This window comes from Protopterus annectens, chromosome 11.part0 (assembly GCF_019279795.1).
Source record: "Protopterus annectens isolate FY-2018-M chromosome 11.part0, PAN1.0, whole genome shotgun sequence".
NCBI classification, from domain to species: domain Eukaryota; kingdom Metazoa; phylum Chordata; order Ceratodontiformes; family Protopteridae; genus Protopterus; species Protopterus annectens.
Window position 1 is genome coordinate 408,936,454 of NC_056745.1, and position 14,432 is coordinate 408,950,885.

Consider the following 14,432-nt stretch of genomic DNA (forward strand, 5'->3'; position numbering starts at 1 on the left):
ATAGCCTGCTAATGGCAGCTGTCTACCAGGCAGGTTTGTTTTCCCTTCAAGATCTTGCTTTGGTTCTGTCAGGTACGGCAGAGTCAGTAGAATTATACAGGTGCTCATATAAAGCATTGGTGTTTAACTCTGCATAGGTGTTTGTTATATCAGTGGGGAGAGGGACTATGAAACTATTTATGTTGTCACGTAAGAGGTTGTAATTGGCCTTGGAAAATTGTTTTAGTCTAGTTGTTGCTAAGGAGGGTGGGTCTTATGTTTGTTACTTCTAACAAGACTGATTTGTGGTCAGATCACACCAGGGATAGCCACACATTAGGGGTGGTGCAGTGGTCCTCCATGTTGGTGAGCACCAGATCCATGATGTTTGAGCCACTTGTGGGTGTGTCAACCAGCTGGTCCAGGGCATTGGAGTTAATGAAGTCCAGGAACTTTTGTGCAAGTGAGTTAGGACATGTATAATTTACCCAGTCAATGGCTGGGTAATTAAAATCACCCCAAACCAGGGTGTTTGGTTGTATCTTGATTAACTCAAGTAGATCCAAGTAGGCTGAGTGGATGTCCTGATTCATGGAGGGGGTCATATAGCTGGCAATTACCTGAAGAGGGTTCTTACCTGCAATCAGTTGCACCTGAAGTAATTCAAGGGAATCATGCTGTTTAACCAGTGTAGAGGTGTATTTATCTTTAATGTATATTGATACACCACCTCATTTAATTCCCATTCCTTCAGTTTGTCTGAATGTGTGGAAGGAAATCTAAACTGGTATAACTGGGGTGCTCTCCTCAGCCTTAAATCAGGTGTCCTGCACAAATGTCAGTAACTTCCAAGGTGAGAACTGTTTCCAGTGAGTGCAGTTTCTGGTTTAGACTCCAGGCATTTAGCAGCATAACCTTGATCCTTCTCAGGATCACGTATTTCTCCGTTACAGGCTCCAGACCATCCCTATGCTGGCATCCCTGATGCTGCTCAAGGCTGTGACGCTAATTGCCTTTTTTCAGTCCTTTCATCCTCGGGTCTCTGTTGTAGCCAGGGAGTTTGTAAGGAATCTAAGATGTTCATCGTGTTTCACTGTTGAGGTCATTACAATTGGGTATTCCTGCTGGCAGGCTACCCGCAGTCGGCCTGAGTTCCAAAGTCTAGGTCCGGCATTGGTTGCTGTCGCCTCTTTCCTGATGTCAGTGCGCCAGGGGTATAAAAGATGCAGCCGACGCCATTTTCTTCAGTCTTTCTTGCCGCGCAGTGCCCGAAGCAAAAGTTAATAACTGTATTTCTTGTGGGAAGCAAATACCTCATAAGGATTTTCATTCTTACTGTATTCCTTGCCTAGGCACTGACCATAAAGTTGCTAGTTGTCGGTTTTGTGCTAGATTTAACCAACGCACTATTAAGCATCTGTACGATTTTGCATTTCATTACTTTGGCAGAAGATTTAATTATAGAATGCCATCGGATCAACTGACTACCGGAATTTACAAAAAACAAAAAGAAAAAGAAAAGGACAGGCATCCGTGATCCAAAACAGACACGAGGCCTTTTCTAGGCCTGTCGCCGGTTCTCAGTGCGGCACTTTCGCAGCCCCTGACGCCCACTACCTCAGAGCCACAGGCCGCTTCCGACTCCCACGTGGAGCTGACTGGGCCTCTGGAAACTCAAGGTATTGGACATTCGGAAACTATTCCCTCAGATGGTTCTGGAGCCGTTGAGCAGGCATCGGCTTCTGAGGGTGTTTTCAGGCCTACACAGCTGTATGTGAAGCCTACTTCAGCGACAAAGACTAAAGCAGCTCTAAAGACAAAGAAACAAGTACAGCATTCACCTGGACAGGCCTCCATGCTGAAAAAACAGATGCTCAAAATGGCCGAAGACCTCATTACTTTGATCAGGGGTTCCCATCCCCCTCCTGAAAAGAGGCCTAGGCAAGAGTTGGAATATGAATCTTCAGACCAGGTTTTCATTTCCTCTGATTCCTCCTCTGAACAGTATTACTCCATTCCTCCCTATGAGGATTCTGATGCTGAAGAATCTATCCCTTCAGCCTCTCCTCCTGTGGATTATTCTTTTGGGGAAACACTGCATACTATGAGGGAGCATTTCCACTGGGAGAGCCAAGATTACTCAGAATCCAAGAAAAGGCTCAGATATTTCCTTTTATTGCCCCTTGCTATCCCGCCTGTTTTAGACATTGTAGATGTATTTACAGAGTCCAGTTTTTCTCCAGACTCTTTACCACCAGCCCCTGTTAAGCCAGACAGATACTACAGGGTTCCTGATTCGCATAAATTTCTCTATAAAAACCCTACAGCTGACCCAGAAACCATCTCTCAGGGTCCCAAAGGCTTCTACTGCAAAAAACTCAATTCCCTCTGATAGGGATTCTAGGGCCCTAGACAGGTGGGGCAAAAAGATTTATACCTCTGCTACCTTAGCTGTAAGAGCTTTAAATTGCCAATTTCATATGCTTAAGTATCAGCAATGTCTTATATCCTTGCTTAAACAGAAAATGCCAGCAAATGTAGAATGTGCAGACAATAAAGAAATGCAGGAATTATTGCATGCAGCTGAACAAGTTGGAAAGCATACTTTGCAATGTGGTTTTGATTCTCTTGAGGCCTCCTGCAGAGTCGCTGTTACAGGTTCTGTCATTAGGAGACATGCTTGGTTAAAAGAACAAAATTTGCCAGATCATGTTAAAGCAAAACTATTAGATGCTCCTTTACAGCATGATACTTTGTTTGGTGCTAAAGCAGAAGAGGTGTTGAAGAAAATGGAGACCAAGGCTAAATCTATGCAAACAGTCAAAGATTTCTTGCAGGTACAGCCTCCCAGATTTAGCAGGAACTGGCCTACAAAAAATTGGTCCTTTCCAGTGTCAGATAGACCTCAAAGGGGCAGATACAGACGCCCTAGAGGCAGATCACAGCCACAAGGCTCATACAGGCCTATACAATGGGGTGCTTCTACCAAGAGCAGAGAGGAAAAATCACAGCCATACAGGAAACAGTCTCAATGACTTTCCACTTCCAGCACCAAGCACTTATCTTTTGGCATCCCCTTTGGGGGGAAAGCTAGCACTTTTTTCACAAAATTGGCACAAATGGGTTCTAAATATAGTTTCACAAGGCTACAGGTTCCACTTTCACACCCTGCCAAGGCAAACCGGTATGCCAGACCTGCCACGCAATCAATGGGCAGAGGCACAAAAACAAGTTTCATCCCTCATGGACATGAGGGCCATTCAACAAGTATCAGAACAAGAGCAGGGTCATGGATTCTATTCAAGATTGTTCTTAGTACCCAGAAAGGACAAAGCCTGGAGACCAATACTGGATCTGTCTATTCTAAACGCATATCTGGATATTCCAAAATTCAAAATGTTGACCCTACAACAGCTTCTACCCATGTTTGGCAAGAAGGCTTGGCTTGTGACTTTAGATCTAAAAGAGGCGTACCTGCATGTCCCAATCAGACAAACATGCAGAAGATACCTCCGATTCAAAGCTAGCTCAATACACTACCAATTCTCTGCACTGCCCTTTGGCTTATCCACTGCGCCCAGGGTCTTCACAAAGTGCCTGGCACCAATAATTGCATTCTGCAGACAAAGAGGAATACAAATATATCCTTACTTGGATGACTGCCTTATTCAAGCGGAGAACAAGGACATTCTACTACAGCATCTGGCATTTGTAAAAAGATTACTGACAAGTCTAGGGTACACAGTAAACGAGAAGAAATCAAAACTCATACCCTCTCAAGAGATAATATTCCTGAGTTACAGCTTAAATACAACTGCCCAGATGGCTGATCTCACACCAGACAAACACAAACAACTGACTACTTACTTCAAAATGTTGGCAACAAAGACCCAGTTATCTGCAAGAAAAATTCTGCAGGCCTTGGGTTTCATGGCATCCTGCATTCTGCTAATTCCATATGCAAGACTGCATATGAGGAAACTTCAATGGTATCTAAAAAGTGTTTGGACTCAACATTGCCACAGCCTGGAAACAATAATTACCCTCATTCCCTGCCTGCAACAGGAGTTTCGATGGTGGACAAAAGCCTGTCACCACAACACAGGACAGCCATTCACCTTACCCACAGCCAGGCAGACTTTGACAACAGATGCATCAGATTACACCTGGGGGGCCCATATGGCAGGAAGATGTATTCAGGGCACATGGTCCGCAAGTCAAATGCATCTACATATCAATCAAAAAGAGATGCTAACTGTTCAGAATGCCCTGACAGCCTTCAAGGATCAACTTCATCCAGGACAACTACTAATAATGATGGACAATACTACAGTCATGTGGTACATAAACAAGCAGGGGGGCACGCATTCCTACCCACTCTGCAGACTAACGTGGGACACAACACTGACTTACCAAGTACAACTGTAAGCACAATTCCTGCCAAGAAGGGTAAATACTCTGGTAGACGAACTAAGCAGAAATCTATTGGATCCCCACGAGTGGAAATTGGATCCACAAGTCTTCAGCATGATAACAAAGACCTGGGGATGCCCGGACATAGACCTATTTGCCTCCCCTGACAACTACCAACTACAAAGATTCTGCACAAGGACTTATCACATGCAAGCATGGAAAGTGGATGCTCTATCTTTCAGCTGGAAAAATCTAACAGTATATGCCTTTCCTCCCCTGCCTCTCCTCCCCAAGGTACTCCTCAAGGTCAGACAAGAGAAACCAAAAATGATACTGATTGCCTCAGACTGGCCCCACCAGCAATGGTACCCAATCCTAAAGAGCTTGTCTCACTGCCCATCCTGGACATTACCACAAATTCCTCACTTGTTGACCCAACAAGACAGCCAGATACTGCACAGCCAACTCAAAACCTTAAACCTGGCGGCATGGCAGATAATATAGCCTCTCAAGACGCACCTTTTTCTAAAGCAGTAATGGATGTTATTTTGGAGGCCAGGAGGCCTAGCACCAGAAAATCTTATGCAGACAAATGGAAGAGATTCTGTGCTTGGAACCAAGCACAAGGCATTGACACAGTTGTTCCAAATATTCCTCAGATTTTACAATACTTAACTGAGATGCTGGATAAAGGCCTTTCCTTTTCATCAATAAAAATTCATTCCTCTGCCATTTCAGCTCATTACAATGCAGAACTACCTATTTTTTCTCATCCGTTATTGAGGCAGTACCTCAGAGGGGCCAAAAACATAAGACCTCCAAGGAGAGCACCAATACCTGCATGGGACCTCAACTACGTCTTGGAAAAACTCATACTGCCTCCATTTGAGCCAGCCTCTGCAGCTGACATAAAATTCTTATCCTGGAAAACAGCTCTGCTCCTAGCAATAACCTCCGATAGAAGAATCTCAGAGTTACAGGCACTCATGGCTGTAGAACCTTTTATCATTTTCCATCCTGACAGGGTTTCGCTGAGGTCAAACCCAACATTTATGCATAAGGTAGTGTCCAGTGTGGCCCTTAACCAAGCAATTCATTTGCCTACTTTTTATCCAAACCCACAGAATAAGGGTGAGAAAATTCTGCATTCTTTGGACATTCACAGACAGCTACGCTTCTACTTGGACAGAACTAAAGCTTTCAGAAAGACTGATCAACTTCTAGTGGCATATGCTGCAGCATCACAAGGAAAGCCTATCTCAAAACAGACTATTTCAAAGTGGATAGGCCATTGCATTCGTTTCTGCTATTCACAGCATGGCAAATCAGTGCCTAAGGGCATTAGGCCACATTCAACCAGAGCAGCAGCCACTTCAGCAGCCTTCCTCAGAGGAGTACCAACCAAAGACATCTTAGAGGCTGCAACTTGGAGTTCAGTGCATACCTTTACAAAACACTATCACCTACCTCTCTTCTCTAAATCCAGGGCAAGCTTTGCCACTGCAGTTCTGTAGGGTCTTATAGCCTCACCTAATCCTATTTAGCTCCAGCTTAGCTTTGGGATTCAACCCAATTGTTCATAGGTTCATAGATTAGTACTAAGCTAGCTGCCCTTGCAAGCCATTTTAAGCCTAGCCAATTATCCCTTGTGAGACTCAAACCCTGCACCTTGTGTTTGTAAGGCAAACACCTTAACCATTAGGCCTCCCTCCCACCCTGTAATGACTGCGACAGTGAAACACGATGAACATAGTACAGTTGTGTACCTACCATAAATGTAGATGTTAGAGTGTATTCACTGTTGCAGTCCAGGTTACCCTCCCACCATCTCCCTTTCTTCTTTGCTGGGACCTAACTCTACGTTTTTACTCTATACAACCTATGTGGTATATTTGCTTGTAGATGAAGGAAAAGTTGTTTTTTGTGCATGCATGCTTATTGGCATAATTTAGCCTATCATTTTAGGGGCACCTGACATCTGGGGCAAGAAAAACTGAAGAAAATGGCGTCTGCTGCATCTTTTATACTCCTGACACACTGACGTCGGGGAAGAGGCAACAGCAACTGACGCCGGACCTAGACTTTGGAACTCAGGCCGACTGCAGGTAGCCTGCCAGCAGGATAACCCAATTGTAATGACTGCAACAGTGAATACACCCATTTATGGTAGGTACACAACTGTACTTTACAAGACTTCAACCATTCTTATGCTTCCTCTAGCCAGGCTGCATATGAGAAAGCTACAGTGGTTCTTAAAGTTAGTATGCCTTCAACATTCTCATCCATTGGGCTTTCAAGTTTCTCTTCTTCCATCCCTCAAGCTAGAGCTCAGTGGCTGATTCTTCAGCTGTCTTCTCTGGCCAGGGCTTCCTTTTCAGCCCCCAGTCCCCTCTCAATAACTTATTTTGGATGCCTTAGACATTGTGTGGAGGGCCTTCATTCGGCCTTCTAAAAGTTCAGGACCTTTGGTCTCTTCATCAGGGGGTGGAGCATATCAACTTCAAAGAGATGAGAGCTCTCCTTCTTGTTCTTCAGGCCTTCCATACTCTATTCCTTCCAGGACCTCTGAAAATCTTTACAAGTAATACCACAGTGATGTGTTACGTCAACAAGTAAGGGGATGACACAGTCTTACCTCCTGGATTTGGCTGTCCAATATCAGGTGACTCTTCATGTTGTTCATATTCTTTGAGAACAGAACCCTGTGGCACATTCTCTGAGCAGGTCTTTAACACAGACTTGAGTTGATACTTCATAGAGATGTGTTTTTGGACATTGTCCAAGTGGGGTACTCCCACAGGTAGATCTTTTTGCCTTCCTTCTGAACTGACAACGTCCTCTTATTTGCATCAGAGTCTCATGTCCTCTGGCATGGAAGGTGAACGCTCTTTTTCTTGGAAGGGAATGTCTCTTTATGCCTTCCCACCCCTCCCTCTTATACTGAGGGTCCTCTTCAAGATAGAACAGGGCTCTCCCAAAATCTTGTTGGTGACTCCCTTTTGGCCCAGACAGCATTAGTTCCTTCTGCACCTAGTGAAGGGCAATCACCACAAGTTACCTCAAAGGGTGGACCTACTCACACAAGGCAAGAGGTCTCTCATCCATCCGGTCTTGTCCACTCTTCATCTGCCACTGTGGGTAATAGGGTTTTGATCCCATTTAGGCACCTTTTTTTCTAAGGACATGTTTCGGGTTCTGCAGAAAGCCAGGAAACCCAACACCAGGAAATCTTATTTGTACAAATGGAAGAGATTTTCCTCTTTGGTCTTGCTCCTAACCAGGATCCACTTTCTGTGGAAGTTCTTTGGTTGTTTCTTATTTGTGTGAATTGCTCCATGCTGGGTTGGCATACTTTTCAGGTAAAGCTCACTTTTTAGCTATTTCTGCTCGTCTGTCTTTGACTCCTCCTTTGGCTTCTAGGTTTGATGTCAAACAATTTCTTAAAGGTGTCCTTCATATTAGGCCTCTCAGGAAGCCAATTCCTCCTTCCTGGACCTTAATTTTGTTCTTGAAAAATTGACTGTGGCTCCATTTGACTGTGCTGTTTCTGCGTCCATGCAGCATTGCACTTGGAAGACTGTTCTACTTTTGTCCCTTATTTCAGCTAGAAGAGTGTCTGAGCTTCAGCGCCTCCCTTTTTAGTTTTTCATAGGGACAGGGTGTCTGTGGTTAATGAATTGTCTCTTAATCGAGTCTATATTAGATCAGCGAACGCTTAAAAAAGTGAATGCTGATTGATCGAACTTATGTAAGCGAAAGCTTACAATCTCGAACTGTCAGAACAGCGATTTTTTTTCTTAGGGAAAAAAATCACTGATCCAAAAAACACACACACACACAACACAAGCACACCAAACAAACAGCAATCCACACACATACACCTAAAATCTGACACCTAACCCTACACTAAACTATACACAAACCACTAACTATCCACTTAACCTTAACCCTAACCCTAAGGTCTGTCACTATCGCACACTCACCTCACTCGCTCTCTAACCCTAACTCACCTAACCCGCCCTAACCCTCACGTCCACACAATCGCACACATACCTAACCCGTGCCCTAACCCTAACTCACCTAACCCGCCCTAACACTCACATCCACACAATCGCACACTTACCTGAACCCGACCCGTAACTTTCCACCACAGCACTGAAAATACCGAAGCAACAGAAACAGACAACCAAATTCTTTCCCTAGGAAAAAATTCGGGTTTCTATTGCTTTGATATTTTAAACTTTCGCTTACATAAGTTCGATCAATCAGCATTCGCTGATCTAATATAGACCCTCGTAATCGGGCTGTTAATTTGCCCACTTTTTTCCCTTCTCTGTAGTCTGCTAGTGAGAAGGTTCTTCACACTTTGGCTTTACAAATGCAGCTCAGATATTGTTTGGATAAGACTAAGGCCATTTGCAAGTCTAAGCAACTTTTTGTTTCCTTTCATCCTAGATCTCTAGGTTTGGTTGTTTCTAAGCAAACCATTTTTTGGATTTAAAAGGCCATTTCCTTTTGTTACTCCTTTCATGGGAAAAGCCATTCTTCTTCTGTAAAGGCTCATTCTACCACTGCTGTGGCTTCCTGTGGTGCGTTTTTCAAGGGATTGGATACCAATTCCATTCTTGAGGCTGCTACCTGGACTTCTGTCCTTTCTTTTACTAAACATTACAAGCTGGATGTGGTTTCTAGGGCTAGAGCTGGATTTGCCAGGGCTATCCTGCATGGATTTCTTAAGTGCTCTGCTGGGCCTTCCTTCACTCAGGTTTCCTCTTGAGCTTTTGTAATCTCCCTTTAGTAAGGAATATTGCAACTGTGATGTGGAATGACATAGTACAATTGTGTAAACTCTTGCTATAACATTAGATGTCCTTCCCTTCACTGTTGCAGTGTTCGCTTCCTCCCTCCTCCCCTTTTTTCTCTCCGCTCCTTGTCCCTTTTCTTTTTCTTCTGGATGCACATGTTCCTCCTTTTTTTTCTCCTTGGAATGTCGTTCTTCCTGGGGCTTTTCACGTCTGAGGTAGGTTCAACCTTATGTCAACATTATGCCGTATGTCGTGAGCATGGAATACACATGTGACAAAAACAGTGTCCTAAAATTCCTAAGGCTTTGGTATACAGGCTGGACGTAGGGCTAACCTTGGCAGGGGATCCCTTTAGTAAGGAATACTGCAACAGTAAAGGGAATGTCGTATACTATTATGGTAAGATTTTTCACAACTCTACTTTCTACGGCCAGTTTGCACAGGAAGCTCTTCACATGACCTTTACACTTAAAAGCATGAATAAAACCCTAACTAAAATATTAACATCTGTAATTTGAATGCCTTTTGTAGTTACACATACATATTTTTACACATAAATAAGCTATTTACGTTGTGCATAACAAAGATTAAAACATTGATTAAAATTGTTTTGTACCTCTCTTTCTGAAGTATTGCTTTAAAGTTGCAGTATCACTGAGTCCTGGTTCACTTATAGCAGTTTGTTAAATTGTTTGTAGAATGTCAGAATGTAACCAGACTCTCAATGTACCGCTGTTTTCCGTTTTAGTTTAATATGTCCAAGCAATTACACTGTCTGAGGTTATTTCATTTCTATTATAACATAGCTAGAATACAGTCTTTGCTCCTCATTAACTGTGTTGTCTCAGAGATCAATGCACCCTTGATCAATACGTCTCTGGAGAACAGAAAACAATTTCCAGTTTGTATATTCTTTGCATAGCAGCAGATATTATTTCCTAGTGTCCTTGTGGTTTACATGACTAATTCTTGTTGCACATCATCTTTACGTCCGTTGAAGTGTCTGTATTTTATTTCTATTATTTCTGCATCTGAAAGCTCACAGAAAGTCCCCGTTAAAAAGATCGAATGTCTCTCTGTATGTTTCAGTTAGTCATAACAAGATTCCATTTACTGTTCTGTTTAGCCCACAGACATTTTTACAGATGTTCATCGTGCATACAGCTGCAGTCATAACAGATGGGTTATCCTGCCGTCAGGCGGGTCCTCGGTCAGCTGAATTCCAAAGTCTAGGTCCGGCGTCAGTTGTCGTCGCTTCTTCCCTGACGTCAGTGCGGCAGGGGTATAAAAGAACCAGCCGACGCCATTTTCTTCAGTCTTTCTTGCCGCACGGTGCCCAAAGCAGAAGCAGTTCGCAAGTGCCGGTCAGCCAGCTCCTGAGATTTACGAAAATATTTCAGCCAAAGTCTTCTTGAAAGCTAAGTACCCCGTTGGGGAAACTTTTCTTGCCTCAGACCGATGTCAGACAAAGTTAATAATTGCATTTCATGTGGGAAGCAAATACCGCATAAGGATTTCCATTCCTGCTGTATTCCTTGCTTAGGCCCAGATCACGACGTCTCGGCCTGCCGTTTTTGTGCTAGATTCAACAAACGCACTATTAAGCGTCGGGCGGAGTTCGCCCAACACTATATTTTGGTAAAAAATGTAATTACATTATGTCGTCGGATACTCCGACTCCAGTTTTGAGTAAAAGACGCAAAGATAAGGACCGACATACGAGGTCCACAACTTCTACCGACACCACGCTAAAGCCGGCTACCGGTGCTCCGGTTCTCAGCGAGGCGCCTACGCAGCTCCTGAGTACCGATGACGCTTCTTTAGCGGTGTCTTCTGTGCCCAAGGTCGCAGGCTCCTCTGCCCCCACTCTGACTACAGATACCGACGCCACTCTTGGCGGGGAAACTCAGAGTTTAGACAGGCCTGCCACCTCTCAAGGTGTCTTCAGGCCTTCCTCTTTTTCCATTAAGGCTTTCACAAAATCTAAAGCAGCCAAGAAAACTAAAAGACAAGGTCCACAGAGCCCCTCTCAAGGCCCCATGCCTAAAAAACAGATGCTCAAAATGGCTGAGGATTTGATTACTCTTATCAGGGGTTCTCAACCCCCCTCGGACAAAAGGCCCAGATTGGAGGAAGACTGCCCTTCCTCAGACCAAGCCTCTATTACCTCAGAATATTCTGAGGACCAGGAATATTCATATTCCCCTTTTGAAGACTCTGATGCTGAGGAGTCCATTCCCACAGTCCCCCCCCCCCTGAGGACTATTCTTTTGGGGAAACCTTACATACCTTGAGGGAACACTTTCACTGGGAAGGCCAAGATTACTCAGATTCCAAGAAAAGGCTCAGGGCTTTTCTCTTGCTTCCCCAGCATAGGCCTCTGGCTATCCCTCCTGTCTTGGATATATTAGATGATGTGTACACAGAAGCCAGCCTCAGCCCAGATTCTTTACCTCCAGCTCCTGTTAAACCTGACAGGTATTACCGGGTTCCTTATTCACACCAATTCCTATACAAAAGCCATGCTGCTGACCCAGAAACTATTTCACAGGGTCCCAAGGGAATTAAGGCCTCTACTGCTATAAACCCATTACCTTCAGAGAGAGATTCCAGAGCTTTAGAAAGGTGGGGGAAAAAGGTATACACCTCGACCACTTTAACCATGAGGGCATTAAACTGTCAGTTCCATATGTTAAAGTATCAACAGTTTTTGTTATCACAGTTGAAGAGCAAAATGACACAACCTGAGCAACCAGATTTAAAGGAGTTGCAGGATTTGTTGCATAGTGCAGAGCAAGTGGGTAAACATACCTTGCAATGTGGTTTTGATGCTTTAGAGGCCTCATGTAGAGCTGCTGTTACAGGGTCTGTCATATGTAGACATGCTTGGCTCAAAGAGCAAACCTTACCAGATCATGTCAAAGCTAAATTACTAGATGCACCTCTTCAAAAAGATGTATTGTTTGGTGTTAAAGCTGAGGAGGTACTAAAGAAAAAATGGAGGAAAAGGCAAGATCAATGCAAATAGTGAAAGATTTCCTACAGGTACAACCTCCACGTTTCAGCAGAAACTGGCCTTCAAAAAATTGGTCCTTTCCAGCCACGAACAGACCTCAAAGAGGTAGATACAGGTGCCCGAGGGGTAGAGGGCAATCTCAAGGATCATTTAGAGCCAGACAATGGCAAGCACCTACACCAAGAGGTGGAGAAGATAGATCACAGTCATTCAGAAAGCAGACACAATGACTTTCCCCTTTGCATGCCAAGCAAAGCTTTAATGGCAGCCCCTTTAGGTGGAAAACTGGCATTATTTTAAAAAAATTGGCATATTGTCACAAAAGACAAATGGATCCTGGACATTATAGACAGAGGCTACAGATTCCACTTTCACACCCTTCCAAAAATGAGAGGCATGGCAAACCTGCCACAAAATCAAAGGACTGAGGCACAAAACAAATTTCAGCTCTCATGGACATGAAAGCTATTCAAGAGGTACCTGCAAAAGAACAGGGTCAAGGTTTTTATTCCAGACTATTCCTGGTACTAAGGAAGGACAAAGATTGGAGACCTATTTTGGGACCTATCCATCCTAAACACATATTTACTCGTACCAAAATTCAAGATGCTCACATTACAGCAGCTTCTTCCCATGCCGGGCAAGGAGTCTTGGCTGGTAACATTGGACCTCAAGGAGGCATACCTGCATGTCCCTGTCAGACAAGATTGCAGAAGATACCTCAGATTTTTTGCAGGTTCAACCCATTATCAATTCTCTGCATTGCCCTTTGGCTTATCTACTGCGCCCAGAGTGTTTACGAAATGCCTGGCATCAGTAATTGCCTTCTGCTGACTTCAAGGGATAGAAATATACCCATATATGGATGACTGCCTGATCCCAGTGGACAGCAAGCACATACTTCTGAAACACCTGGCGTTTGTAATAAAATTGTTGAACTTTCTGGGATACACAGTCAACAAAAAGAAATCAAAACTAATACCCTCTCAAGCAATAATTTTCCTGGTTGCCAGCTTGAATACAAACACCCAGATGGCCTACCTCATGCCAGAGAAGCAAGGGCAACTATCTCAATACTTCAGAAAAATGGCAACCTTCACCAGGCTGATTGCAAGGAAAGTCCTGCAGGCTCTGGGATTCATGGCATCTTGCATCCTGCTGATCCCATGTGCAAGGCTGCATATGAGGAAACTTCAATGGTACCTAAAAAACTAATGGTCTCAACACAGCCACAGTTTGGAAATAATTATACCACTCATTCCATGTCTTCAAAAGGAATTTCTGTGGTGGGCTCAAGCATGCCAAAGAAACATAGGTCTCCCCTTCTGCATGCCTCAAGCAAATCAAATCATCACAACAGACGCCTCGGACTATGCCTGTGGGGGCGCACATGACAGATCAGTGCATTCAGGGCAAATGGTCCCAAAAAGAGAAGCACCTACACATCAATCAAAAGGAAATGCTAGCAGTACAAAATGCTATTATGGCCTTCAGAGACCTACTGCATCCAGGCCAGCTATTGATAAGGACAGACAACACCACAGTGATGTGGTACATAAACAGGGAGGAACTCATTCATACCTCATGTGCAGACTAGCCATGTCCCTTTGGAACACAGCTCTGGAATTGCAAATCCAACTTCAAGCACAATTCCTGCCAGGGAAGGAAAACACGCTGGCAGACAACCTAAGCAGAAATATGACAGATCCACACGAATGGAAGTTGCATCCTCAAGTTTTTGCAAAGATAATTCAGGCATGGGGACAGCCAGACATAGATCTCTTTGCTACCCACAGAAATTACCAACTGAAAAAATTTTGCTCAAGGACCTATCATCCACAGGCCTGGAAAGTGGACGCACTTTCTTTCAATTTGACAACATTGACAGTCTATGCTTTTCCACCTCTTCCTCTGCTGCCCAAAGTTCTATTAAAAGCCAGAGCAGAGAGGCCAAACATGTTTCTCATTGCTCCAGACTGGCCAAGACAACACTGGTATCCACTCCTGAAGAGCCTGACGCATTCCCCACCATGGATCCTGCCTCTAGTGCCTCTTCTGTTGACCCAGCACAACTTCAGAACTCTTCACAGTCAGCTGAAAACCCTCAATCTAGCCGCATGGAGGATTCCTTGATTTCTCAACAGACCCTCCTCTCCAAGGAGGTGCAGGATGTCATCTTGGAGGCCAGAAGACCTTCTACTAGAAAAGCCTACGCCACC

The 14,432-nt window shown here is 44.1% G+C and overlaps 1 protein-coding gene across 1 annotated transcript in view; it reads left to right on the plus strand.

Moving 5' to 3' along the window:
- APAF1 (apoptotic peptidase activating factor 1) overlaps positions 1-14,432 on the plus strand; it is a 2,040,921-nt gene that overhangs the window by 305,360 nt on the left and 1,721,129 nt on the right. The window lies entirely within an intron of this gene.